The sequence below is a fragment of the Ambystoma mexicanum genome, chromosome 13 (genome assembly GCF_040938575.1).
Source record: "Ambystoma mexicanum isolate Mex_15411 chromosome 13, UKY_AmexF1_1, whole genome shotgun sequence".
Lineage (NCBI taxonomy): Eukaryota > Metazoa > Chordata > Amphibia > Caudata > Ambystomatidae > Ambystoma > Ambystoma mexicanum.
In genome coordinates, this window is record NC_090938.1 from 478325540 (window position 1) to 478353056 (window position 27517).

General features: G+C 45.6%; 1 protein-coding gene across 7 annotated transcripts in view; it reads left to right on the forward strand.

The window, feature by feature from the left end:
* The window catches only part of STRADA (STE20 related adaptor alpha), a 546126-nt gene that overhangs the window by 106486 nt on the left and 412123 nt on the right, over positions 1-27517 (forward strand). The window contains exon 1 of one of the 7 annotated variants that reach the window (XM_069634119.1): positions 1494-1611. The exons of the other annotated variants lie outside the window; for them this stretch is intronic. The gene's annotated coding sequence lies outside the window, so the exon portion shown is untranslated. Of the gene's footprint in view, positions 1-1493; positions 1612-27517 lie in introns of those variants that run through there. 7 annotated transcript variants of the gene reach the window in all.

Genomic DNA, 27517 nt, shown 5'->3' on the forward strand with positions numbered 1-27517 from the left:
GGTGCAACGGTTATAGGCAGTGCAGAAATAATGTTTGGTCAAAGCTGATTAATCACTTGCTCGACCAATTTGAAACAATCCATCTGGGAATCTTGCTGGTTATTTGTCCTTTTTTGGTTCCTTATAAGGTTCTGTCTTCTTATTTTTGGAAACTCTCTTTCGGCAAGTGAGGAACCTGATTCAGTAGTACTCATCGGTTGTATCAGAGGAGTCTCAGATCTTATTTGGAGTTAGATTTTGCCCACTCCTTTTTGTAATGATAGCTTCCTTATGTATTAATTGTGTTTTTTTTATGTAGGGTAACATTTGCAGTCGTTCGCTTCTGTGAGCAAGCAACTGAGAAAGTACTGGTACTAAATCCAATTCTTCTTCGCTTATTTGGGCGATTCAAATTTTTGTTTGTTAATTCTCTCACCGATTGTTGAGGCTTTGAAACATTGAGCTTTGCATTGATATTTTTTAAATCGGCAATTATTTTGTCTGCCAAGAACGAGTTACGCCGTTCAATCATTGGAATTTTAGACGGTAATTCCAACAAGTTTTCTGACTGGGATGTACCAAAGGTGTGTTCATCTGCTGGCACAAACACCTCGCTGTCCAGGTTCGGGTTAAAGTTTGTGTTGGTATTTAATGGCTGCTTATGGCACCTTTTTAATAGTGCATCGTTTAAGTTACTCTGGTCAACATTCTCTGTTCCACCTATATTAATAGTTTGTTTGTGGTTCTACCTCGATCTCTACAGGAGCTCGCAATGGGGATTGGAGTGTTTTTGACAGCTTCCCATGTGTGTTTGAGGCATTAGTATGAGGCAGCATCATTTCCGTATAACTACATTGTTTAATCTGGTTATGTCCTGCAGCCGAGTTGCTTAAGTTTGTTGCACTCAGGGCATAAGCCCCTCCGCAGCAACACGGCATCTCAATTTCTAATTCTTTGTGATCCGAAGTTAGTTCAATTTCTTTGGCAGATTTCTCTTGATCTTTTTCCCAAGGTCCCCTTCTCACCGTCTTCTAAATGCACCTCGAGGGCGTCGTGAGCATTAACCGAATGCTGCTGGAGGGAGGACGACTGCTGCTTACCTTCGTCAGTGTCCCCAGGCAACAGCGTCGAACACTCCCTCAGCTCAACCTGGGCGGCCACATTGAGTACATCACCCACCACAAAGTCAGGAACCAACGGAGTCACTGGAGACAGGCTGGTTGGTGTGCTCACTCGGGGGATGCTGGCCTCGTCATCAGAACTCGTAGCGGCAGATTGAATTTCGGTTGCGTGAGGCGCTTGAAGAACAAGAGGTGGGTTAGAACCGTCAGGGATCGGGGCTAGTGTTCCGCATGCCTTTCTCAATGAAGCATGTTTACTTAGTGATGAAAATATACTACATATCTTGACTTCATTGACATCACTGCATTTAATCGTACTATTAGTACTGTTCTTACCGTCCAGATTTGATATCTTTTCTGGTTGATATCTCGCAGGAGCTGAGTGAAGCCGTCTCAATCAAGCTCTCGTAAGCGAGGAGGCGGCGTTCGTAGCTCGTAATACAGACAGAGGCCCCATACTCGTAGCTCACGTCACACACCACCCACGACCAGCACAAGGACGAATCCACAGGTAAGGGGGTTTATGATGTCGATCCTCCTCCTTCGTGTCGTGCACCTTCAGCGCCAAACAGTCGCACAACAGTCGGCGCCCTTTGCTCCGACGGGCTTAGTGCCGCAAGGGTGGATGTGTCGGGGAGAAGTAGATGATAAGTCATGTGATCAGTCACGTGCTGGTCTCCGGGTCCACCTCCTCCAGGAAGCAGAATCCAGCAAGAGCTAGAGCATGCCTTGCTCGCTCGCAGTGCTGGTGCTGAAAAAACAAAGTTAGTGTGCAGTCAAACGCTCCTTGGACAGAGCACACAATACGATATTTTATTTATATCGCGCTCATACACAAATGTTTCAGAGCGCGACCAAGCAAAGGGAGGGGAACAAGGGAGTATAAAAACAACGGTCTTACTAGGCCCAGTACATTAAGAACGTGCAAGTGCATGAAAATTTGACGATGGTTGTCAAAGGCTGGAGCAGTGGAAATAAAAAAAGCCTAAATAGATCATACTGGGCGAAGGCCAGAGACCCGTGTTCTGAGGGCCACACCAGAGGGATACTTTTCCTACTGCGACTGAAGACAAGAATTTTCGTTTTTAGCTTGTAGAAAGAAGCTAATAACCTCCTTTTTGCCCGCTCTTAAATTATCTAAACAGTAGAAAATCATCTGCGAATGCTAGCCACAGAATTTTGACTTTCCCCAGCTTAGGCAAAACAAAAACAAAAAAGCAGACGGAGCTTAGTCATTCACATCTAATACATATAAATTGAAGAGGGAGGGCAGCAAAGAGCATCCCTGCTTCAGACCAGAGGTGGTTGAAATATGAGCAGACCTTCCCTGTTCAAACGGACCCGTACTCCTGAATTCTCGTGGAGGCCAATAATGAGTTTTAACAAACCTCTTGGTATTCCCCAACAATCCAACTTCCACTCGATTGAAGGCCCCGGATAGATCTATTGGCGTGACGTAAATAGATGCCATTTTACACGACCACGACCAAGACAGTTCCTGGATGGCCATTACCACCAGCTCATTAATGTTAGTGGAATGGGCTTTTCGAAAGCCGCTCTGGAATTTCGAAAACCTAATTATCGAAGTATTTTGTAGAAGTGTATTCCATCCACCCTTTACTGCGCGACAATGTGGCGCAGTAAAGGGTGAATGGGAATACACTTTTACAAAATACTTTTTAAACGGAGTGGAGGAACTCAAGCTCTCCGGTTGTTCTCATCCACCAATGCGACACACTTCAAATTTAATTTGACTCTGGTCGCGGGGGTACACTAGATTGATATCGCCTAAAAAGTTCCTTGTGTCTAAACCATAATTATCGAAGTAGACCATTCTTCTAGATTGATAAGTAGGAGGGATGCAAAGATCTTACTGTCCGAATCCAAAAGCGAAATGGGTCTATAATTCTTTGGATTGGATCTTTCATCCCTCTTAAATATAGGGACAACAAAAGCAGTCTGCCTGGATGTAGGAGGAAAAGTATTCAACTTGATTATGCTGGTAAACAAAATAACTAGAGCATTTGTCCAGTTAAAAGAATCTGCCCTTTGGGTATTGTTGGTCAATCGGTTTGGCCCGGCTGACCTAGAGGGCTTACATGATTTAATTGGATCAAATACTCTTCCTGCATCGACCCTCAACCTGAACCTCATGTGGACCTTCAGTGAATGCTTAAGAATAGGAAATTCCTATTTGGCTTTACCCACAGAATACGTTCTGAAAGAAAACGGACCCATTCTTTCTCCATCACTGTATTGGACTGCGAAAGGATAAGGGGGACATCATTGCCATTAATCAACGACCAGAACGCCCCCACATCTTTGTTAATAATCGCCTGTAACATTTGTTCTTAAGAACTAGGGAAGCTTTCTTAAATGTACAGAAGTTCTTGAATTTTTGTTTTATTAGCATAATCGGGGCAACCTGTGAAAGCCGCGAAGCACTAGATCGCCTGATTGCTCTGTTTTCACGACTAGTGGTGGATTTCATTAAGGCCACAGATTCCTCATAGGTGTGCAGATGAGAGTTGGGACGTTTACTTAGGCCTGGGCCACCAGACTTTAATAGGTCTGACATTACTGCCTGAATTGTCCGATTAAATTGGTCCGTGTTAAAAACATTTTCCATTCTAAAGTGTACGAATTCATCACACCATTTAGAATTTTGTTTAGGGTCCCGATATTGCGCAGAGACCACCTAATTCTGTTACATCCTGTGGAAACAGTCGGGTCTGTCCGGCCAACCACCAATTGCTCTTTACACTTAAATTCCAGTATAAAAGTGGCAGTCAAAATACCATGATCACTCCACGCATTCTTGGTTATGCTAAAATCCAAGCACAGCTTGAAAGATCTTGTCCCACAAAAATATAGTCCAGGGTGTACTCACTAGCACCGCAGAACCATGTAGAGTGGCCCCTCTCGAGATCGCCGATCTGCCTGTTCAAAGGCTTCAAACCCAAGGAAGCCAAGGCACCAAGCCATAACATTCCTGCCTGGGATTTAAAATCCAGAAAGGGCGGGCAAACCGTGTATCCCCTAGGTCCAACACAGAATCCTGCAGCAGGCAGTTAGGATTGAAATCCCTTCTAGCCCCCAAGATAACCTGGCGGAACCCAGTCTTTGACTGCCAACAGGATAGGAAATTGGTCAGAGATTGAATGAATTCATCCATTTGACAGACAACCTTATCCCAATTGATATTAACCAACCAGAGACAAAAATGTTCTCCAGGGATTGAAACCTCTACAGCTAGTATCCCATCAAGGAAATTCAAACACTCTCAGGCGGTCAAACCCTATTCTGTATGAATAGCAGTAACCAGACCCCCCTGCTGGTCGTCCCCACCCCTGCTAGGTTTAGCTGCTTGGGAAAAAAAAATAATACAAAAACCCTCTAACAGGGCAAGGGTGGTCAGCCATGTTTCTTGTAAAAAAGACCAAACTGCCATTTCTCAAAGCCGAAATAGTCTCCAGGTTGGTAAAAAGGTGTTGCTTGCCCTACAAGTTCCAGGATAGCAATTTTAAGACCTTTTGGCCAACTTCTAAAGCTGGCAATCCTGGTTTGTCATCGTACCATCCTATGTACCCATGCGGACGCTGGGTAGTAGGGCCGACCCCCTTGGAAACCCTGTGCATCCTGACTATTCGTCTGTCTCCCCAGGCCAGAGTCTAAAAATCCAGACCGTGATTCTCTGATGTCCCATCTTTTTCACACATCAGTTTCTCCATTCACCACCTCTTCTCCCTGGTCCACCAACCTGCACAGCCTAATACCTCTCCAACATCAAATAACAATCCAGAATGCCGCCAAAATCTAGGACTTCGAAAAGCCCCTGTTTCTTGCTTCATCAAACCTGGTATGGGTAATCATATGCGCTATCTTTGCTTGCTTGCTGCCACTGGCAGGATCAAGCAATCCTTCAAAAATAAAATAAACCCGCTGTGATAGGTGGTAGGGATAAAAGTAACTTTTTGACTAATTCCATCTTCTGCAGCAAATTGAGTGCCCTAATACTATATAATCTAAAATGTATTTACGGCTTTCTAACAGATGTCCAAACCTTGCAATACACTCTCTGCCAACCTCAAAGCACTAATTTACTCTTGGGGACCTCACTGCCTGAGGGATGAACTCTACCATCCCTAAACAGTCGGAGAGGGGCTCGTAGAAGATGTTGGCAGCCTAGGTTTCACTCGGCTCTGGACAGCCCCCCCTTCAGACGCAGTGCTTAAACTTGACTGCCTATTGAATCCTCTACCCTGCATCACAGATCAAACAGGTGAATTATTTAGCAGTATTGTGCTTTTGATGTTTGAAGCATGAGATTTGTGGCATAAGTAGTAGATACTAGAAGGATAATGTTAGGTTATAGAGCCATCAGAGTTCCCCCCGGGCTGTATTGGTGGATGTTGAGATGGATTTTCCAAATCCGGCTTAGTGGGAGGATTTTGAGAGGAGACCCTATTTATGGGAAACAGGAAAGACACTGAGAGGTTAGCCAAAACCCAATCATGGTAAGGTAGCTGAGCAGTCAAGGCGTAGTGTCGGGAAAACTGAGTGTTCTAGGGCTACAATGAGTCCATACAGACCAACACCAGTAATTCAATGTATACAGTAAGCATATACAGATAGTCATTTATTAGCCTTTAGTTACACACTAAGCATTCAAAAATCACAGGTAAATATTACCACTGAAAACCATATATGACATATATACACTTTCACCAAAAGGAGATGTGAGAAACCTGGGGGTATTCTCACTTCTACTCCCCCTGGATCCTCTTCTCAGGTGGCCAGGGAAAGGCCATCGCTTTTGCATCCTGACCATGGGGGTGGAGAAGCGAGGGAGGAGCACTTGGGTGGAGGGTTCTTGGGGATTGGGAGTGGGGTGCTCCCAGGCGAGACATGGTATCCCCCTTTCCATATTGAAGACCGACCTAACCCTTCCCGGCCTTTGCAAGCTATTGTCAAACATCTCCCCACATTTTTCCACATATTTCCCATGATAATGAGACGAAGAGGAGACTAGGAGTAGTGAACACCAGTAACTCCTTTCACCACTCTAGTACTGGGACGAGGAAGAGGCCTACAGAGTACTGTGAAGGTCAGGCATGTCCAACTAATTACTCATGTGAAAGTCGGGCAACTACCTTCAAGGGCCCACACATGGGGTCAGGTGAAGCTGCGCGACAGGAGATGCGTGGCAGTAGCGGGAGCTGTGGCAGATCGTTGGAAGCAGAGTGCACTGGGATGGACACCCTTGTGAGGCTGGGATTGAGTCCTGTGGCTGGCGTCGGAGCCGGGGCTCCATTCTGCAGCAGTTGCACAGGGGGAACTGGTGCCAAGCTGGGCCATTCCTGAAGAGGTGGATGAAGATCCTCTTTACATCCATTGGGTTAACCGAACACCAGAATATCTGAGGGGCAGCGAAGTCTCCGTAGTAATCGGAGCAGTAGAGTTGAACCCTGATTGGAATTCACAGCAGAGAAGTTTGCCTTGGAAGTAGAGCCAAGCTGCGACACCAGTGAGTTGTGGATGGGGCGAAAAGCCAGGCTCCTTTGCACGCAAATGTGAATATCCTGCGACATAGTATCCAGTGGCTCAAAAGCGTTGTTGAAATCAATCGTTGTGTGAAAACTCTGTGCACGAGCAGCGACAAAGTAATAAGCCATTGTTAAACCCATTAAGGTCCTCGCGAGTATATTTTACTAATGTCAAATTACTGAATCTGTGTGTCCCCGAATGTTGAAAGCTAAACGAGCTGAAATAAGGGAACCAACATCTCCTGTGCATTCCCAAAGCCAAGAGATTGTTGTGAACTGTTTAAAGAACTATTGGGGGAAGTGTTGCTTGCATACTAAAGGGATTGAGCAGAGAAATGTGGAGGAAGAAATAACACCACCACGCCAAGAACTTTATGCAGGAATACAGTGTGGCAGAGGATATTCGACACACTGTGGCAAAGCCAAGAGGTTAATCGGGAGTAGCCTCGGGAGTCTGAGTCTACACATAAAGCCAAGAGGCCTACAAGGAGATGCCAAGAGTGTGAATCTGTACACTGGAGCAAATGCAGAGAAACCTGTGTGGGGTGAAGAGCCTAGGGGTCCTGGAGGCGCGACCTGTGATGGGTGGACCGTGGAATGACAACTGCGCCTAGACCCGTGAGCCCTGCATTGTGAAAGCCAAAGACATTGTGAAACAAAGCAAGAAGGAGCACTATAAAGTGAGCTGGTGATGACAACTAGGAGGAGGATCAGGGTGACCTAGAGTTAAGTTAAACTGTGAAATAATGAAATAAACATTGGTGTCTACGTTGAAGACTTGGGGAAGACAACTTTGATACTGCAAATGCTGTCTTGAGGACGGGAACTCAAGACCCTTTCTGTTTGAACTGTGTTGCTTTGAATTTGGGGAAGGGAACCCAGAGGGTTGTGTGAAACTGTATTGTTGGGAAAGGTGACCTCAAGGCTTTTTGGAACTTTCTTGAACTTGGGAAGGAGAGCTGAATAGGAAGCTAAGAGCTGGAAGAAACTCAGAACTTTGTGTTGATCACCATTTCTTTTATGATTGCCATCCCTACACAGTGTTTAGCTTTAGTTGGGAGGGCAAGGATGGGTTTTGGACACAGACAGACTTTTATGTTGAACTCTTTGACACAGGCTTTCCTTAGTTTGGTTTAGGTAGAGAAATCCTACCCTAGCATAGGGCAAGTTGGGCCTTTTACCATCCTGACATTTGAGTTAATAAACCATTTTGTTGTAAACTTTGAATCTGTCGTCTGTGTCTTGCTTCATGATGCATTCACAGAGAATAGAATTGCATATGAATCAATTACCAGTGCAGTACAGGCAAGTAGTCACATTCAAGAATAAATAAGCAAAGCTCTTCAGAACCAACACAAGAACAACTTCCCTCAATCTTATTAAGGCCAACCCTAAGATGGTATGGTGCGCTGTGCACAAAAGTCATAACTTCAAAAGTATAGCTTCAGGTAAGGTTATTAAGAAAGGATGCAATGGGCTTTGGTGGTGCTTGTAGAAGGTTTTCAAAGTTAGATAAGTATTTAGTAAAGTTCAGGTAAGTACTCAACTCAATCCTGTTCATTAGGGTATGCCTAAGAAAGGATCATTGGCCAAGGTTCCACCACGAGAGGGTCAGGTCAGAGTGAGTTTGGATCAGGACTTTTTGCCCATTGTTACCCTATGGAGGACAGGGGTTGGGGGGACAGAAACAGCTATGTTAATTTACCCTCCTAACTCTGATTCCTCCAGCTAACACTGCAGATCTTCCTGAATCCATTGGGGACAATCTTCTCTGGTGGGTTGAGTTGCAGAAGACACTGGGATCGCGAGTGCAGACGTCACTTTCTGCGTGTCTGACGCGTTGAACAGCAAACTGTTTGTCGGCTGCCAGAAGGAGACCGAACACGAGGAGAGATGAAGACCTCTCTGGTGCAGACCTCCTCAGGACACCTCTGGGGATTGAAGGAGCGTTCCATCGAAGGTCATCAGTCAAGCGGCAGCAGGCGATCGTGCAGTAGCAAACACAGAAGCAGCACCAGCACAGCTTCCCTTGAAGTGAGACAGCAAAAAATGTAGGAGCAGACATCTTGAAGCATAGGACCAGGACCAACCACTACATTCGAAAGCGACATATCTCACCTACTAACCACAAACACTAAAAGCATTTCTCAACTGCATATCAGAGGCTAGGGCGGTTAATCAGCTTCCCAATTATTTGAAACTGTTCCCTAACAAAGACATACGTGATCTATTTCTCCGACTACGTTTTAACTTGCTGCCAATTCGCGAACGACTGACAAAAATAAAGCAACTACTGACAGGCCTGACATACTGCAGATTATGTAAAGACCCTGACCATCCTGAGTCGCTCTTCCATCTAATAATGGAAACACCTACAGGGAAATGTATGTGAAACTCATGACACAATTGGATGCAAAAGATCGATGGGACCAAATTCTCCTAGGAAACAACAACAAAATGATATTCACGATCATTCAATTTTGGAGAAGAATTCTAAAGAAAGACTCAAAACCAGAGGGGACCCAACTTTAGATTCTGTATTAATTCTGTTCGAACACGATTATAGAAATTAAGAAATGTAGATAAATTAAAAGTTTAGAAATGAACTATTGGTTAAAAAATAAATAAATAAAAGCATTTCCCAAGTCATCATTTTAGGAGACTTCAATGTAGGCCTTCATGACTCAAAAGATACTAAAGCCACTGCCCTTAAGGACACCATATCGGAGTTAGGATTTTCGCACTGTATAAACGATCCCACCCATAACAAAGGAAGAATACTAGATTGTTAGCAGTCCATAATTGCAACATTAATATACTCACTAATACCCCCTGCGCTTGGACTGACCATCATTTAATCACCTTCACCATCAATAAGGCTATTCTTCCTGCCCCACAAACGCAGGCGCCTGCCATGCTGGCTAGAAGCAAACGTAATCTTACATTAGAAAACCTACTGCCCCTGCTTAAACCTATAACACATCCAGACATCTTGCACTCAGACCCTTCTATCTTAGTGAATATTTACAACGATATTATACTTAATGCCATCTATGCCATAGCTCCACTGAAACTCAAAGTCCAAACCCTGTGCACACATTCATAAATGGTATACCCCCATCTCAAGACCTTAAGGAAAATAAAAAGATTGTCAGAAACTACTTGGAGAAAATCTCCATCAGAGTCAAATGGAGACGACTTTACAATTACCTCAACGATCTACAAGGTAGCTATTATGCAGGCAAAGAAAGCTAACTTTAACGATCGTATAGCCAAAGCAACGTCCAGTACCAAGGAATTATTTAATATACTGAAAGAATTAGAAACCCCAGCCCCTGAACCTGACACTTGCACTAAAGACACTTCTTGGTGCACAAATATCCAGAAGGTGCTCCAAGACAAAATCAGCCTACTCTTGGACAAAATCCAAACAAAAAAAAGCCTCATAGACACAGCCACCCACCGCGACACCCTGCCTCACCCGGCTCTGGATATACCGCAATTTACCTTCAATCCTCTCTCCATCAAAGAAGTTGAATCAATCATACTTGCACTCTGTTAGGGAGAATTCTCTTATAAGGCTAATTTCCCAAACCTAGTGAGTTCCCCCAGCAGCTTTGCTGGATTTTTGGGGTTTGTTTTTTTTCTCCTGCTAATAGCGAGACTCTTTTATTCCCACTCTTAGGCATGATTTGAGGTATGTCCTTGACTTCGTATGTGTTATATGGGGTAGCCTTTTTACTCCATAGGGTATCATCTGTTTTGTGTGTGTGTTACACAGCACCCTCAGTGCAGTAACACAGGGGTGTCATAGTGACCCCCAAACATAGACTCCATACCCTGGGACTGACTAATGTCTCCCAGGGCATGTAAAGTCACCATTGACTTTACTAGTCCAAAATTGTGAACAGAACCAGTACAAACCATCATATTGTGGAGGTACTGGAAGGGGTTAATTAGATTGCCCCTGGGTCTGTTTCCAAGGGGGCACTGTCCAGTCCCACCCTTGTCGAGTTTCTGGCTGGTGGCAGTGGTTACCATGCGAAATATTCCACCGGAATATTCTCTATGGGATTTTGCCATTGATTTTAAATGCACCACTTTTTGGTGCAATGTTAAAGATACCGCCGGTTTATTTATTTAATATTAAAACTCAGGTTGGGTCTTTTCGCCAGAACTCTTTTCTAAAATAACGTTTGTGTCCGTCTCTGTAACTCTAACCAAAGTTGAGTCCTTTGTTCCACTATTTTGGATGGCTTCTCCACAGAAGCCCTCCAAATGGTGCCACTCTGTCTGGGTTCAACAGGATGGGTGGGGAGGGGAATTGGCACCCTGGACTGCGTTGCCTTAGCAACCCAAGTTGCACTCTGTTCTGATTGGCCCAGTGGTGAGCCACCAGGCTCACCACTTTGCTTGTGTGAGTGACAGCTAGGCCGTTCAATGGGGGTTTTTCTGCATAAAAGCAGGGCCTTTGGGACTGGAACTTCAGAAGTCGCCACAGGACCTAAGAATCCGAAGAGGGAAGAAGCTGAGCCATCTGCAGCGACGACACCTCTGGTGGAGCCCTGCTGCAACGAACTGACCACTGTCCCAACGACAAGAGAAGATCTTCTGCTGGACGAGTCTTCTTCCTTTGAGCAGGTGGGATCAACCAGTTCGCCCTTTTCGCCTTCCAAAGACATCTCTTGGTCGAATCACCTGTGCCAAGCACCCCGGCGGCCGGATAGCCAAGCTTCACCACTTTGACCGCGAATAAAAGGAACACACCTTTTAACCGATGAACTCCACGGCTGGTTTCATCCCTGTGCAGTGCATCAACTCCAAGTTTCCTCCTCAACGAGATCCTCTCTTCCCCTGGTCGAAACCACGAACTGCAACCACTGCCAGGAACAACTGCCAACGCTGGAGTTTCCTCAACTTTTAAGGGACTGTGTTCCACTTGGCCTCCCTTTCTACGGATTGCTAAAGGTGACCCTTAAATCCTTGGCTTTCCAACTGGGTTGGCCCCAGACCATCTAACTTTACTTCTTGAAGCACCCCAACCTCTTTTGAACATTCTGCAAAGACGTTTAGTGCATTTTAAACTGTGTGATCTTGGGCACATTTCGCTTTGCTCCATTTAAAGTGGGCTTGGCCTATGAACTTTGGCTCTACAGTATATACTGCCTTTACTCCCTTGCTTTGAACTTCTAAAAGTGTTGGGAACTGTTTTATTTTTATGCCCTGCCTTTTTCTCTCCCTTTAACTTAACTATTGGAGTGCCATCTAGGTTACGCGCTCACATCGGTTTTAACAAATAGTGGTGTTTTAACTCTGACTTGTCTGGTAGTTATCAAGGGAGGTGTTTATACTTTACCTGACTGTGTTTAACTTGTTTTTGATTTAGAGTGCTAGTGTATTGCCTAAAGTGTGTTTTAAATAAATAATTATATACTTTTGATACAAAGCTCTGGTCAGTGTTTGTTTGCTCTACTGTGTTTTTGGCACTATTGTGTATACTCTATATACTGCCCTACTCTTCTTGAGAGAGATCTGACTACTCAGCCACAGCTACCAGGTAAATCTGGGTGGTGCAGACTGCTACCAATTGGGTTTACTGCTTACTCCTGTAGTCTTAATCTTCTTGCAGTGTTCCCCAAGGGAACTGCACAGGATTCTGCCTAACACACTCAAACTCTCGAACTGTAAGGGCGACATTTGCCCAGCCCTGCTCATCAAGGAGGCAGCTGTGGAACTTGCCCCGTTTATCACCTTGTTCATCAACGCCTCATTTAACTCCAACACTGTACCTAATAATCTGAAAGATACATGGGTACTCCCCCTATTTTAAAAAAAACATCACTGGACCCCAACACCCCATCCAATTATAGGCCTATCACCACAGTCCCTTTCCTGTTGAAAATGTTGGACCGAGCAGCATATCTCCAGATTCAACAACATTTTGAAGCTAACAACTTACTAGGGTTAAGACAATCGGGCTTCAGACCTAGACACGGGACAGAGACAGCACTTATTGATTTGAAATCTCAAATTCAGATCCTAAACGACGAGGGCAAACCAGCACTACTACTACTACTTGACCTCTCTACGGCTTTCGACTTGGTGAATCATAAAATTCTACGTCCACACCTGTCTTCTGCCGTACACTTCTCAGACCAACCAACGCGTGGATTGAATCTTTCCTGAGTAATAGATCCATGAAAGTCTTTTCACCATCTGCCTCCTCACTAGCCTCCCCTGTGACCTGTGGGGTACCACAAGAATCGTGCATCTCCCCAACTCTCTACAATGTGTTCACCAAGCATCTCTTCGATATACTTGACCATCTGGTTGTCATCTACACTAATTATGCGGACGATACCCAGATACTCATACCCATCACTGGTGATCACTTTGCAGACAGTAAAGTACTCAATGATGTCTACAGTACTATACAAATCTGGATGGCTAAGCATGGTCTTTGTCTAAACGACGACAAGACAGAGTTACTTCTACTTGGCTCGCCAGCCAAATTGAATAAACTAGGGCTTTTGTTTCCATCTTTCAACATTGATGGAAACATCATAAAAGTAGGAAAAGATGTAAAAATGCTAGGAATCTACATCGCCTAAGCCGCAACATTCACAAGACAAACCAATGCCCTAGATTCTTACACAGCACTGACTTGCAAGCTCATCACAGCCTGCCGACCATACCTAACTATGACAAATTGCACTACAGTCTCAAGAGCGTTCGTTTTATCTAAACTTGTCTACTGTAATGCACTATACCTGGGCACATCCCAGCAGAACATTAACAAAATGCAAGTCATGCAAAATAATGCCGTTAGAGCGGCTTGTAACATCCCCAGAAAACACATCACATCGACTAGACAAGATATAAAATGGCTCAATATTAAACAAAGGATAGACTTGAAGTCACTCTCACTTACACACAAGTGTCTCCATAACCACATACCAACTTACCTTGTGGACACATTCTCACGCCACACTTCTACACAACTTACCAGAGTGGCACAAGCACATAGCATAGTCATCCCACGCTTTAACCAACAACGGGCAGGATGAGTCGGCTTCCCAGTCCTTGCGGCTAAGAAATGGAATAATCTCCCTAGCCACATCAGGGAAGAACCTTCATTCTCACAATTCCGCTTAAAAGTAAAGAGTTGGTTCCACGAACAACACATTAACCAAACTGCTTAGCCTAATCAACCAATCAAACTACCCTTACCAGGTAATGATTGCTTCGACACATGGACTACCTATTCAAATACTTACCTTATGTAGACTCATGACACACGGACTACCTACACTTACTCTATGCAGACCCAAAATGTAATATTCTGACTGTAATTAATATGAACAATGTACCTTGTTATGCCTACATAGCATTATCGTATGTATATACCTGCATAGCCTATGCAACTTGCTTTGTTGTAATGTCCCTGTATACCCCTATCTGTGCAACTTGTAGGAATTGGCACCCAGCTGCCCCAGGGCTTGGTTGCGCTCTACAAATAAATACAAATAGGTTGAAGATCTGCAAAGTTCCAAGGCTCTACTCGGAACGACAATGGCTGCAGCGATATAGCCCAGGAGAGAGCTAATCAGTTCACCTATTGGTCCAGGGACACTTCCAAAGGCACGGATCCTCGAGCAGGGGTTGAGACTGGTTGTTCTACCGGTCCAAGGATCGAAGCACCAAGAAGGGTCGTCTTTGATCAGCCTCAAGAAAATCACTAGAGTGGATGCTGGTCAGCTTCAGAGGTCGTCCTCTGGTTGTCAGCGAGCTGCTCGTCTTTGTAGTAGTCATAGCTCCAACGGTGATCTCCAGAACAGTTGCAGGAGTCCCCTTTTTAGCCAAGATTGAGGCCCAAGCCAACTGTAAGGAAGGCGTGGTATCAGAGCAAGACAGAAACAAGTGATCACAGTTTAAGGCTGTTTATTAAAGTGTAAAAATGGGTGAGCTAAACGCCTAATCTAAACCTAAATCTAAAATAGGAGCACGCTACGACCATCAAATAATAATACAGTTCTAGTCAAAATAAAAAGGGCCTATACTACAAAATACCTATTGCCAATCCTTACCGCTATTCTACAAAGTAGTGTGGGATGATGTTCACAAAGAAAGAAGTGTTCTCAAATGATAAGTCAGGATGTTATGGTCAGGGTCTCCCTTCCCCCATGTTTGAATAACGGGACAAGGTGGGACTCTGGCGCACAGCACAATTCTGGGTGTCTCCGGCCTGAGTTTACAATTCCTTTTTACATCATCAGGGCCTTCTGTATCAAGTCATGTATGCAGAGTCTCTTGCTTCAGAGGGCCTGGCTGTCATGATGCCTACCCCCAGGCATCCGGACCAAGCCCATCAGCCCCGGGAGCAGGCATCTAGACATTTAGTAAAACCTCAGCAGCCCCGGCTAGGGGCTATCTGGGTTCAGTCCTGGCGCCTTAGGCGCCAGGCTCATAGTCATTACTTACCTCAGGCAGACCATGCTGCAAATGACTCCAATCCAACATGAAGCCTGAAAGGGACTATTTTTCAACAGGGACTATTTTTTACTCGGGTGTGGTTCTAGGGACTTCTTACCTGGGACTACTTTTGAGGCTATTTAAACCACGCCCGACCAGCAACACACGCTTCGCGTTATTCTGCATCCAGCAGCGTAACGCTCACCGTGCCTGCAGCCTGCATCCAGTCTTCTGCCACGCCCGCCTCGAATCCGGAGCTCCTAAAACAAAGAGGAAAGAAAGGGACAAGGTTAGAAAACGAACTTATTTCTATTCCACACCTGATTCTGGATCCATCTCGTCTCCGGACCGGTAAAGAAAATCATTTCTGCACGCGCCGCACCTCCAGCTGCAGCGCCGCGCCATACTCACCAGTCTTCACAGCATCCTTCGGGTCGGCGCTGCTTCCATCATTTCTTCGCCGAACTTCGTCACCTAGGAGACAAAATAAAACCACAAGGTGAGCCGAGGGAACCAACAAATATAATTCTTACTACCATTTATCACCGGAGGCATCCTTTTGTGACTCTTCATATTTTCATGTGCCGCATCTGTAAAGAGAGACAAAACAACACGTTTTCCACGTGCAACATTTACCGGACAGCGCCGGGTAATACAGACTCTTACCTGAGCGCCACCAGCTGCCACAAGAGCATCTTTTCATGAGCCAGCTGCAAGACAAGAAAGGAAGGGGGGGAACAAGAGTGAACATCGGTCATATTGAACTCTATGAACTTAATACTTACTGGTCCTCACCAGGAACCTCAGAGTCAATACTCTCCGGAACTCTCCCGAGCCTTCAAACCAGTGAAGTAACTGGATTCGACGCGCCCCTGCAAATCCACACAGAATGGAGAGCTCATCTTTCAAGAATATAAGTTGAGATTGCTGTGAGGGCATTTCGGAGGTGATTAGTTGGGGAGGACTGTGGGGTGCCATCACTTGAATCCACAAGTGGCTAAATCCATCTCTCCACTTGCAGGAGAATATTTCTACGGGTTAAGCAGACAAGATTATGAGGGCAGATCCAGTCAGTCATCGCTGCACTACGCATCACGTGGGTGGAGACCGCAGCTGTCCGGGTCCGACCGACGCCCCTGTGGGAGCCAGGTGAGCGTAACACTGATGTATCGCAAACAACAAACAAAACTTCCTTATATTAACCTTCACGTTGGGCGATTACTCATCACCCGAGGACCATACCCCCCCCCCCAAAAAAACCCCAGACGAGCTCTGATTCCCCTTCACAACTTCAGCCTCCCTCAATCGGGCTCAGACCAACAACTCACTGTGGACATCCCTCAGTCGGGTTCACGTTCGTCACCACAATGCAGTTCACTTAGCTTTTCGATTCACAACGTGCCAAAGACTTTCGTCTGTACAAGGGGTTTTGACTTCACCCTTGTATGACCACTTTGACATCTCTCGCTGGCCTCCCCTAGGGCTTCTTGGTTTTTGTAGTTTTCTCAATTCACCGAATCTTCTTTGTCCAGGAGCGGGTTTTTCATTAGTCTTTCGAATGAGCGCCCACGCAGCGCCGGACCACTCTAACCTTAGTACCTTGGTTGTTCACAAAAGAGCTTTGCCTATTATCTTCTTTTCTTTTACGCAGATGTTGCCACTGCAACTTTGAGCTCAAAACAGTCCGGGCCCCTATCAATTTCCTCCGACTCACCGGCTGTGCTGAACTCACTGGCTTTTCTTCCGATGGAGTCAAGGACAGTACCACGGCTGCAAGCTCTTTTCCCTGCCCTGGCTATCAGTGCGAGAGGGCCCTGTGTACTGTTGACATTTGCCACACCAATCGCCAGATGCAATTCCCGGTCTTGCTGTTATTTTGTCGAAGGCTCCCCGGCTCTGGGTTAAAAAGGGCAAGGGCAATTCCCTCTTTTTCACCCTTTCGGTTTCCACCGCCTTTCTCCTTGGTTTGAACTGCCGTCCCGGAATAGCTGCTTCCCCGTGCGTTCGGCCTTGCTCAAAGTGTGCTCCCAATTGCCTGACTCTGCCTAATCCTTTTGTTGGGACATGTCAGGTAAACGTCTCTCGTGTTAGTCCATTGTCTTTCGCAGAGAAGGGCGGAGAAGAGTTACTAAATATCCTACGGGGTAAGATGGGGGGTGGGGGGAGGTGTCATAAGGAAGGGGGTACCGAGTCTCACCTTTCGGTGTCCCAGTTCCACTTCCCAAAGATCCCTATACCCCCCCACATCCCCCCCCCAATCCAGGTGATCCTCCCACACTGGTCCACCCCCAGGAACTTGGTCCAATAGCGATGGCTGTTTCCTGGCCCGCTGGATGACCGATCCCCGGCGACTAGTGGGTCAGACACCTTCAGGTTTCTCACACCGCCCATTGTAAGGATTTGCACCAGTCCAACAGCCAGGGGTATTCAAATCCAGGACCACCACTGGTCTCCAAATCTGCCCAGCAACAGACTTTCATGAGCCAGAGTTTGTGGATTGGGATTAGACAGTCCAAGCCCCCTCCTCTAGCTCAAACACACACAAAGCCCCTTTGCCTTGAAAACCACAGCTGTCACTGGGAAAGGGATTTCCATAGAAGGCCTTTCGTGACCTGAAAAGGCTGGAAGAGGGCCAAAAAACAATTTGGCCAAATAAAAGAAAGGAATCTTGTGACATGGCCATTTTAGAGTGCTCGCCACCTTTAGTAGCCATTTGCCGTAAATGTAAAGGTACACGAGTACAATAACATAAAAACGGTAGGTCTCACAGCTGCCACCAACTTGTTTTAGGCACATCGTCAAAGTAACCAAAAAGCCATTCTATAAAAAGATATAAAGATACAAAGTATCCTAACGGCACTTCATTGTAAGGTGCTTTGTCAAATTGTAAAAATACAAGACCTCATAAACGCACTCTGGTGGTGGTACCTCGTTCCTGCACCCCTCCTCGGAAAACCTTTAAAGGGGGAAACCATCTTCATTTAGCTGCGCTCAATTCTCGCTCTGCTGTCAAACATGCCGGGCACACTCTGGGTGCACTCATCTCTGAAGACCTCCTTCCCTCTAACCACCTCCTTCCCTCTAACCTTCGCAGCACACCTCTCTCTTGGTCTGATCACTCTCCTCTCTTCTCATCTGGATCTCCTGGGCTCCCCAGCTAAGCCTCTGCCCGCGCTGCCAGCCTCCTTCTCTGTCATCTGACCGATGAAGCGAGTGTCAGTAGCCACCTTTGCCGCCTCTTTCACTCCCTCCTCCACCCCTTCTTTTGACTCTTCTTCTGACTCAGTCCTTGCTAACCTTCACCTCTCCATCTCCAACACCCTGATATCCTCGCCCCTGCTACGAGGACCTACATTAAGCCTGCCTCCAAGTGCAACAGTTGTTATTATTCCGACCTAGTCTCGCTGAAAAGTAAGTGCAGAGTTGCGGAACGGAAGTGGTTGGCTTCTCGCACATTCTCTGGAAAACTGACCCATCCTGCCTGGCTTACCGCTGCCCCATCGCCACTACCCCTTCTTAGGCATACTTTTAGAGAAGTTGGTCATCTCCCAACTAATCCACGGTACTGAATCTGTTGGCTGTCTCCACAACCATCAGTCTCCCTTCAGAGCTGCGAGAGGCACAGAAACTGCTCTCCTCAACATCCGTGAAGACTTGTTCTCAAACCTCAATTCCAGCTCTCCTTCTATCCTCATCCTCCTTGATCTGTCCTCTCCCTTCGTCACTGTCAATCATGACAACCTCTTAAATCGCCTCCATGATACTATGGGCATCACTGACCGGGCACTGGCTTGGCGGACCTCTTTCCTTTAAAATCTTCCCTCTCCGGTTAAAATGGGCCCTTTTCTCTGCTCTGCCTGTGGCATCCATCATGGCTCTATCCTCTCGCTGTGGCTCTTTAACATTTACCATGCCCCTCTTGCCCACCTGATCTCCACCTCCTCTGCCCATTTCCAGTGTTACGCGGATTACACTGTGCTCTCCTTTAAGCTTCCCTCCTCTACCTCCTCTCCTTCCACTCTCATTCCTGATTGCCTGACTGCTATCCAGGCATTGTGTGCTTCTAACAATCTGTCTGAACGCCAGTAAGACCAAGATCCTTCTTGTTGGAAATCCCCTCCTCCTCCCTGCCCCTTTTGTTCCCCCCTACTCTATCTGTCCTCCTTGACCCCAAAACTCTTGAGGCAAAAAAACCTGGGTGTCCTCTTCGACTCCCCTCTCTCCTTCTCACCTCATATCACTGAACTTGCCAAGAATGCTCATGTTCAGCTTCACCTCCTCTGAGGCATTCTCCCTTTCATCACCTTCCCCCAGAAACGCAATGTCTCTAGACCTCTGGTTCTCTCCAGACTGGACTACTGCAACATCCTATTCCTCAATCTTCCTCTCTCCTCTCTCCGCCCTCTTCAACTACTTCAGAATAGGACTGCAAGACTTATCCTTGGCCTCAAGCCCAGGGACCACATCTCTCTAGCCCTACAATCTCTCCATTGACTCCCAGTGATTGCAAGGATCAAATTCAAGACCCTCTGCATCCTCCACAAGGCTTTGTGGGGCCTGCAACCATGCTACCTTCAACGTTTTTTCCCTAAATACCTCCCTGCTAGAGTCCTTCGTTCCTCTAGCTCTAACTCTCTGTAGGTCTCACGTTTCTCCAAGTGGAGAGTGGGGGGTAGATCTTTCCTCGGCAGAAACCTCCCTCTGAAATGACCTCCCTGCCCCTCTCAAGCTTGAGCCGGACCTCCTTAAGTTCTGTAAACTTCTCAAGACCTTCCCTTTTTTCCTCCTCCTTCCCTCTGCCCCTTCATTGCTAAAGCCCCCCTGCTGTTACAACAGGTTCCTGGTCCCTTCTGAGTCATACTGAGGCCATGCCCTCCCTCGACCAGTCTGCCTCAGCACCCCCTTTCAGCACTTGCCTTCGCGCACCCTTCCCTGATGTGACAAAGGCATGGTATCAGTAGTAGACAGACTCAATGAATACACGTTTCTAAAACCTTTGTACTTTTGTTTTGGACAGTAGATTTCCGAACTCTTAAATGGGAGTAATCTGGACCATCAAACAATAACAAACGTGTCTAAGTTAGTCTGGTCAAAATAAAAAGCCTATGCTAAGGAAATCTAACCTTGCTCTCCTTCTTGAAAGAACAAATGTGTTAAGGGATTACAAAATGAAAATGGAGCCTGAAAAGGAAATGTCAGAATGGCTTCAGCACTAACTCCCTTCCCCAGGTTCAACCCCACGGGGTCTAGAAAGTCAAAAACAAAGGATGGGTGGATGGCACAATTCTGTCAGTCTTGCATAATTTGGCTTACTGGTACAATTAAACAGTTCACTCCTAAGCTTTCAACTTCTGGTAACTCAATCACTTCTTTAGGCTTTGCCCGCCTTGCCATCAATATTCAGGTCATATATTCTCAATTTCTCACAGTTCTGCAGAGGCTTCCCTCTGCCGGGCTCTACCCTGTCGTTCCTTTGTGGGCGGTTCCCTTCACCACATTTTTATCTCGTATATCTTTTCTCTGTCAAAGACTTTCTTGACTGCAACACATTTACAAAGACCCTCTGCATGACCACTTCAACCTCTCTCTCAACAATCCTTTGTTTCACAATTCTCTCTGATTACACCAATGCCTCTTGGTACTTGTAGTTCGTATTCTCTCTCACTTGTCGTCTTGTCTTTTCTCCATGATCCTTATACTTGACGTTTGCCCTCTTCATATGCCCTCTTGGCATATTTCACAGTTCACAAATGTCACTTCCTCTTATTCAACCTTCTTTCCTTATTGTGGTTTCCTTTGACATCTGCTTGCAATATCTTTCAAATTCCACTAACATTTCACAGAGACTTTCGATTGTTCAACTTTCTCTCCCAGGGCCACTCTGCTACTCTGTATCCTTGTCTTTTACCAAATGTTCTCTTCATTCGTGTTTTATCGGCACACAGGTAACCTTCAACTTTCAAATGATAGTCCCTTTGCCTCCAACATCAACTAGATGTTTGTTTCCCACGATAACTCACCAGCTATTTTAATTGGATTTCTTTCTCTCTTCTGCTTCTCCCCAACTCTGCCGTTCTCAGAGTTGGGGAGAAAGCTGCTTTCTGGCAGCTTGAAGGTTTCTTTCCTCCTCTCGCTCGGCTTTTCTTTTTAAACACTCGAAGACCTCCTGAAAGCATGGACATTTTGCCTTGACATCTCTTGATCCTTTCCACTGTTGGTCAGCCCGTTGGCCTTCCAAAGCCTCATTTGCTACAGCCTCACAGGAGTTGTTCCTTCTCATACCCAGCCTTGCTCAAAGTGTGCTTGTGTGCACCATGTTTTCTCTTCACAGGGTGTGCTAATAAGTGGCAGGTGTACTTTGTTAGAGTTAAATGCCTGACTCTGCCTGTCCTCATTACAGGGACAGGGCCAATGCAAGTCAAGGGACGTAATGCCTCTAACCTCAGTCCTCATCTTCTTTGGTGCAGTACCTTTGTGAGGGAGAAGTGAGGAGGAATTTTGGGAGTTGTAGTTTCCCATAAAATAAGTGGGAATAGGGGTTAGATGGGTTGTGGAAAAACAGAGATACCATGTCTCACCATTGGGCGCTTCTCTTCCACCCCAACCCCCCTCTTCCCTGCCCGAGGACCCCCTATCCAGGTGATCCTCCCTCACGTGTCCACCCCCAGGGTCGGGATCCAAAATGCATTGGCCCTCCCGTGGCCACCCAAGTATGGGATCACCGGGGACTAGGTTGTGAAACACACTCTGGTTTTTCACACTGACTAGACTACTCAGTCTAGCCCACCCCCCTTTGCACTAGTTACTCTTATTCCTTCCCCCAGCGCACTTGCCTTCCGGGCTCCCCTTAGCACCAGGGGCACACATCCCATCCCTCGTCCTCCCCTTACCTCTCTTCATCCTTACCTGCCCTCTTGCCTTTGCTTGCTGCACTTGCATGATCCGGATGTCACAAGGCCTTGTAGGACAGTCTAATGCTGTTTATTCTCCTCTGTTCCCCCTCACCCCTGTGGCACCTGGAAACCCTTTCTGCTGAATACGTACCATAGAAATGTTCAATAAATAAACAAATGTGAGGGGGTCATAAATGTGAGACGGACAACTTTGTGAAGGTGTTTCAACAAATTCCATTTTATTAAATTACAAGGTTGAATACATGCCTCTCTATCTCTTCCTTGGTGAGGATTTCCCTACCTAAAATAAACTAAAGGAAACTCTCTAACAAAGGATATTTGTCCCTCACACTTATACATACAATAAATAAATAAGGAAATGCATGGCAGTCCAAAGTCAACAAAAATTAGTATAACATTTGTGTTCATAATGCAACAACAGTCTCTCCTTATAACCCAGGTGTATTCCCCTTCCCTGAATTTCAGCAGGATTTTCTCCAGTTCCAAAAGAAAAAAGGAAATCCTCATTTGCAACAAAGTTCCAACACAGTTCTTTGCCACTTAACTTTTCAACACACCATTGTTAGTTATTTGCAGCTTCAGCCTGTCAACCATAAGTTCCAATACTCCAGTGATTCAACAAAAGAAAATGGAAAATGTGTAAGATGTATCCTCTTCAGATAAAGGATATTTTCTCAGTTCATCAATAGCAACAATAATTGTCTGGGTCAGAATGATTTGCCACATCTTGTGAAGGAATAACTTCTTTACAACATATTTTTAATTTCTTTTCTTTAGCACCATAAGCAACATAAATTGTCTTTGTCAGTATCACTTCATAGCACTTCATCAACTTCTACCTGGTTTTCTCCCATGCCAAGCCTACTCCTCCAAAGGTTTGCCATCTGGGTATACTTCCTTGCCCGAACAGCGTTTCACAACAAGCGCTTTTTGTGGTTAAAATCAACTGACAAGATGTTCACAACAGCTTCTAAATATTCATCATTTGACAGCTTCAAACTTTTAACATCTCCTCGTTGAAAACAAGATTCACATAGGTGCTTTTTAATACTCCTGTGTACATAATGCTCCCCTCCTTCTGAGTAACCTTTTCCAAAAGTGGAGCCTTTTGCCACTGTTTCGCCTGTGCTCAAGTAACAAAATACTGACCAGGATAGCGTTTTATTCTGTTCCTCCCTTGGGTTTGGCAATGTTAGTTTATCCCAGTCTTTACCATATGTTGTACAAAGTATGGGCAATATGTTTCACAACATATGGGCCTTTCATTAGCCCCTTTTTGTTGTTGGCAATATCTGTTTAATTTTAATTGCTTTGATTTTAGTCTCTCTTGGCTTGGGCAATGCTTGTTGGTATTGGGTCATAGCATTATCGCCCTATCGTGTTGCTTGGTATTCCACAAACTCACATGTTTAAAGTTAGTCATTTGGTTTGGTCATATAATGTTTTCGCTACTTTTCAATTGTTCGTTTTTTCAAAATAACTTTTAAAACCACTTTCACTCATACGCAACTGCTGCTTACTCGGTGAAGTCCTGCCTTCAACACGCGAGAGGTGACTATCAGCTTGTGTACTCACCGGGAAAGGCGTGCAGGTCCGATCCCCTTGAAGCTCGCAGGCCTTCTGCTTCTTTGGCTCTTCGCGACCCAGCAAACTGCTTCTCTTAGTCCACTGTTTCCCGCTCCATCTACAAGAGGAGCTCCTCTTTCTCCCGAGTCCCTCTGGTGCACGCCAGTCACCAGTGACGGCCTCCTGGGAAGGAAAGCCTCCTTTGCTTTTGCTTCCTGCTGCGCAGCCTCTACAGAACAGGTCCCCAGAGGGCAAGCTTCCTGCTGCTTGAACACTGCACTTCAGACTTCTAAAGGCACAGACCCTCTGAGAACCGGCAGCTGATATCGGCTGAACGGTGGTCCCAGCATTTTCTCCCTCCTGCAGCTTCTGCCTTTGCTGCCTGCATGAATCACACTGCTCCTGCTTCCTTCTTCTAATGGCCTGCACCTGAGCGGGCCTTTGAAGCTTTTCGGTCTCCCTCAGGTGTGGGTCATCTGAATTAACACTCTGAGCACTCCTGAAGCATCGTACTTCTTCAGCTCTCTTCCTCATCACAGTACCTAGGGAATTATGGGACTTGAATTCCCTAATTGCAAAGTTCGTTTTTCGGGTGTGTTTTTCACTTTCAAATTCATCTGTTTCCCATAATATTCTTTAAAGTAATATATATATTTATTTTTTATTATGCAGATCTGGTTTAGAAAATAAGCTCTTGCACACAAAACAAGATACAGCAACATTTAAACATTTGTATGCACAACATTTAAATATTATATGCTTAAAAACCCCAATGTAAAATATACAATTGAAATAAATGATGGTCACAATGTATCACGATACCATAAAAGTACAATAAAATACCATTCATCAGATACAAATATGTACTTCCCTCGTGCAATGTATTTCATTTATCTGTGTTGCCTATGCCGATAGATTTCAAAGCTTACTTCTAAATATAATACGCAGCAGCCACGATTACCAGTGGCTCGGCACAGAAAATTGCAATTCAAAATTGAGTACTATTATAAGGATTAGTTACCAAAGTTAAGCCGTTATTATTCACAGATTGTCTTTCAATATACCTTTGGGCGTTAGGGGAGCTTTTAGTTTTAAAATTCTCTAGATTTTGTAAGGGTTTTTAGTTCTCCCGGTGCCTAGGAATTTGTGATTGTTGTCAAACATATTTATATGTTTGGCTTGTGGTACAAAAAGACATTATTACAACAAGCCATTATATACTTTGTCATTGTGGGGATATCCTCCATAGAGGAAGAGAAATACTGCGACTCACCCCGCAGTGTCCTCTAATTTCCCATGGCCCTTTCTCCTCCCAGGTGATTCTCCCGCAGAACACCACCCACAAGGTCAGGATCAGAAAGCGTATGCCTTTCCCTGGCCACCTTAGATGATACTTTAGGCACGGTTTAGTCAAGAGTCCGTAGTATTCATCACACAATGCAAAAAGAAAGGGTGTCCCACAGAAGTCTATGGGTGGAAAGCAGCAAAAAAGAAATATATCCTAACAGGTGACATTTTTTAAAATGGTTGTCTAAGTAATTCATCAGTTTTCTACTTTGACTTGGCAGGTTGTGAGGTCTTAGGTAGTTTTGAAGAGTCCTGTCCGGATTGCTCCCTCTTCCGCTTGTCAGCTTGTAAACAGAGTTTGGACGGGGTCAGGGACTTTCTTTTCGAAGAAGCCCCCATCTCCGGCAGGCTCCCTGTGGAGTTTGTTGGCGATCGCGCTCTGCCCGACTTGGGACCTGCATCAGTAGCGAACCCTGCGGAACCAGCGTTGCAGAGCTTGGTCATCTCTTGGAACCCGCGAGTGTGGCATCCTGAAAGGATCTCAATCTCCTCCCAGGGGAGTATGCTCCGCGGACCGGCCGGTCCTATGTGAGGCAATATCCTGCACGGAGTCTAGGCCTTGCTCGACTTTAGCCACGCTGCCAGCCTGTGTTACGGTCTTTCTTGGTTTTCTTTGAGAAACCATGGCACACCTCGCATCCCTCCTTATCGTGGTCCGCATGCAGGCAATGTAGGCATTTATGTCCATCTTCTACGAATATGTTCCGTAATCCACATTTCACGCAGAGTTTGAAGAGGCTCCTTCCCTCCTTCCCCTGAGACATGGTCGAAAAGGGATGAAGTAGACCCAAGGCCAGGCCTTCTCGAAACATCGATGGATGATCCCCTGCAATCGAAGATCTTCGCCGGTGGCAGATCCTCGTTGCCGGTTGCTGTCCTTCGGATGAAAACAATGTCAAAATTGGTAAAATTTAGCTAATTTACTATGGAAAACTCGAAAAAGCACAAGAATAGCTCAGAGAGCACTGTGAGGACTCTCTGTAAAATCTGAAGATGGCCACCAGAGGTGGCGCTTAGGGAGAGGACTGTCATTGGATGGGGGCAGTATGACCCAGAGGACAGTGATTGGTTTAGAGGAGAAATACAGTTTTAAAGTGAAAGTTTTTTCTTTTACAAAGAATTCCCAGCCTGACGGGGAATATTTGTGAGCATGTGAATCCATGCCAGACCCATACTGGAGAGCAATAGTTAGAGGTAAGTAACTTAAACCTTAGTATGACTTGGCTGTAAATGGCTCAAGAGAGCTGTGATGTGTATTTGCTAGATTCAGTTCGGTTTACACCGTTCGCTGAGCGTGGGTGTTTATTTATTTATTTATTTAATTATTTTGGTCGCTAGCTGTTGTGTGCGGTTGTGGGAGGGTATGTGAGGTTTGTTTTTACTGTTGCAGTGTGGTAAAGTGTGTGCGCTTTGTTGTGCAGTATAGGTGTGGTTGTGTTATGTTTTAGAATTTGAGAGGTATGAGCAGAGGGATGCGATTGTTAGTGGGGTTTGATTTGTGGTGGCCCTCCCTCGTACCTCCTAAGCTATGGCTACCTGTGATGGGCATCCCTGCTGGTGTTGCGGTTGTGGTGCTCTAGGGGTGACGGCAGGGTCTTCCTTCTTTATTATGAGTTCGGTTGAGGGTTGTCTGTAGGGCTGGCTGGAGGCAGTCCGCCTCCGACTCCCCCCTACTCCTGCCACTCAGCATCCCGGATGGTTTATCTATGTACCCGCTTTGCCCTTTAGCCCATGCTGGTGCGCACCTGCCACCTTTTTCCTCTGCCCCTTTAAGGGTTTGGGGGGTTCATGTTGGACTCTCTTTAGACTCTGTTTGGGCCCTCCAATGGGGACCCATGTCTCCCTCCCACTCGGAAGGTCTCTCCAGCTGCCTGCACATTGTTTTTATTGTGATTTAGTTTTTTGACTGACAGCCGGTGTAGCATCTTTAGCGCAGGAGTAATGTGGACTCTTTGTAATAGTTGAAGGAAGGGTCTGGCTGCTGCGTTCTGTATTCGTTGCAGTTTCTTCAGTAGATAGTCCAGCATTCCACAATATAAGCTGTTGGCGTAGTCTATCCTGAACATGATGAGGGAAATGGTGTTTTGTGCGGAAAGGAGAGCCATGGTACGATCTTTTTGATGATATGTATATGGAAGAAACATTTCTTGATTATTGCGTTTACTTGTGTTTCAAGTGTTAGCTCATTGTCAATTAGGATTCCAAGGTTTTTGACTTTTTTGATGGCATGGGCGCTGGTCCTAGTTCTGCTGGCCACGGAATGTATTGGTTGCTTTCCTGGTTTTTGATATGATCATGATCATCATTTTTGTCTTGCCCGGGTTGAATTTGAGGCTGTTCGTGTTCATCCAATTGTAAAGTTTTTTTAGATGGTCTACTAGTGTAATGTTCTCATCTTGTACATCCAATTTTGTAGATGATTTGGGCGTCATCTGTGTAGTTGTAGCAAGTGAGACTGTGCCTTTTTGATGAGGTTGATTAGTGGGGTCAAGATGTTGAAGAGGAGTGGGGACAGGGACGATCCATGCGGTACTCCACAGGTGGTGTCTCGCGGCACAGCTTTGAATGGTTT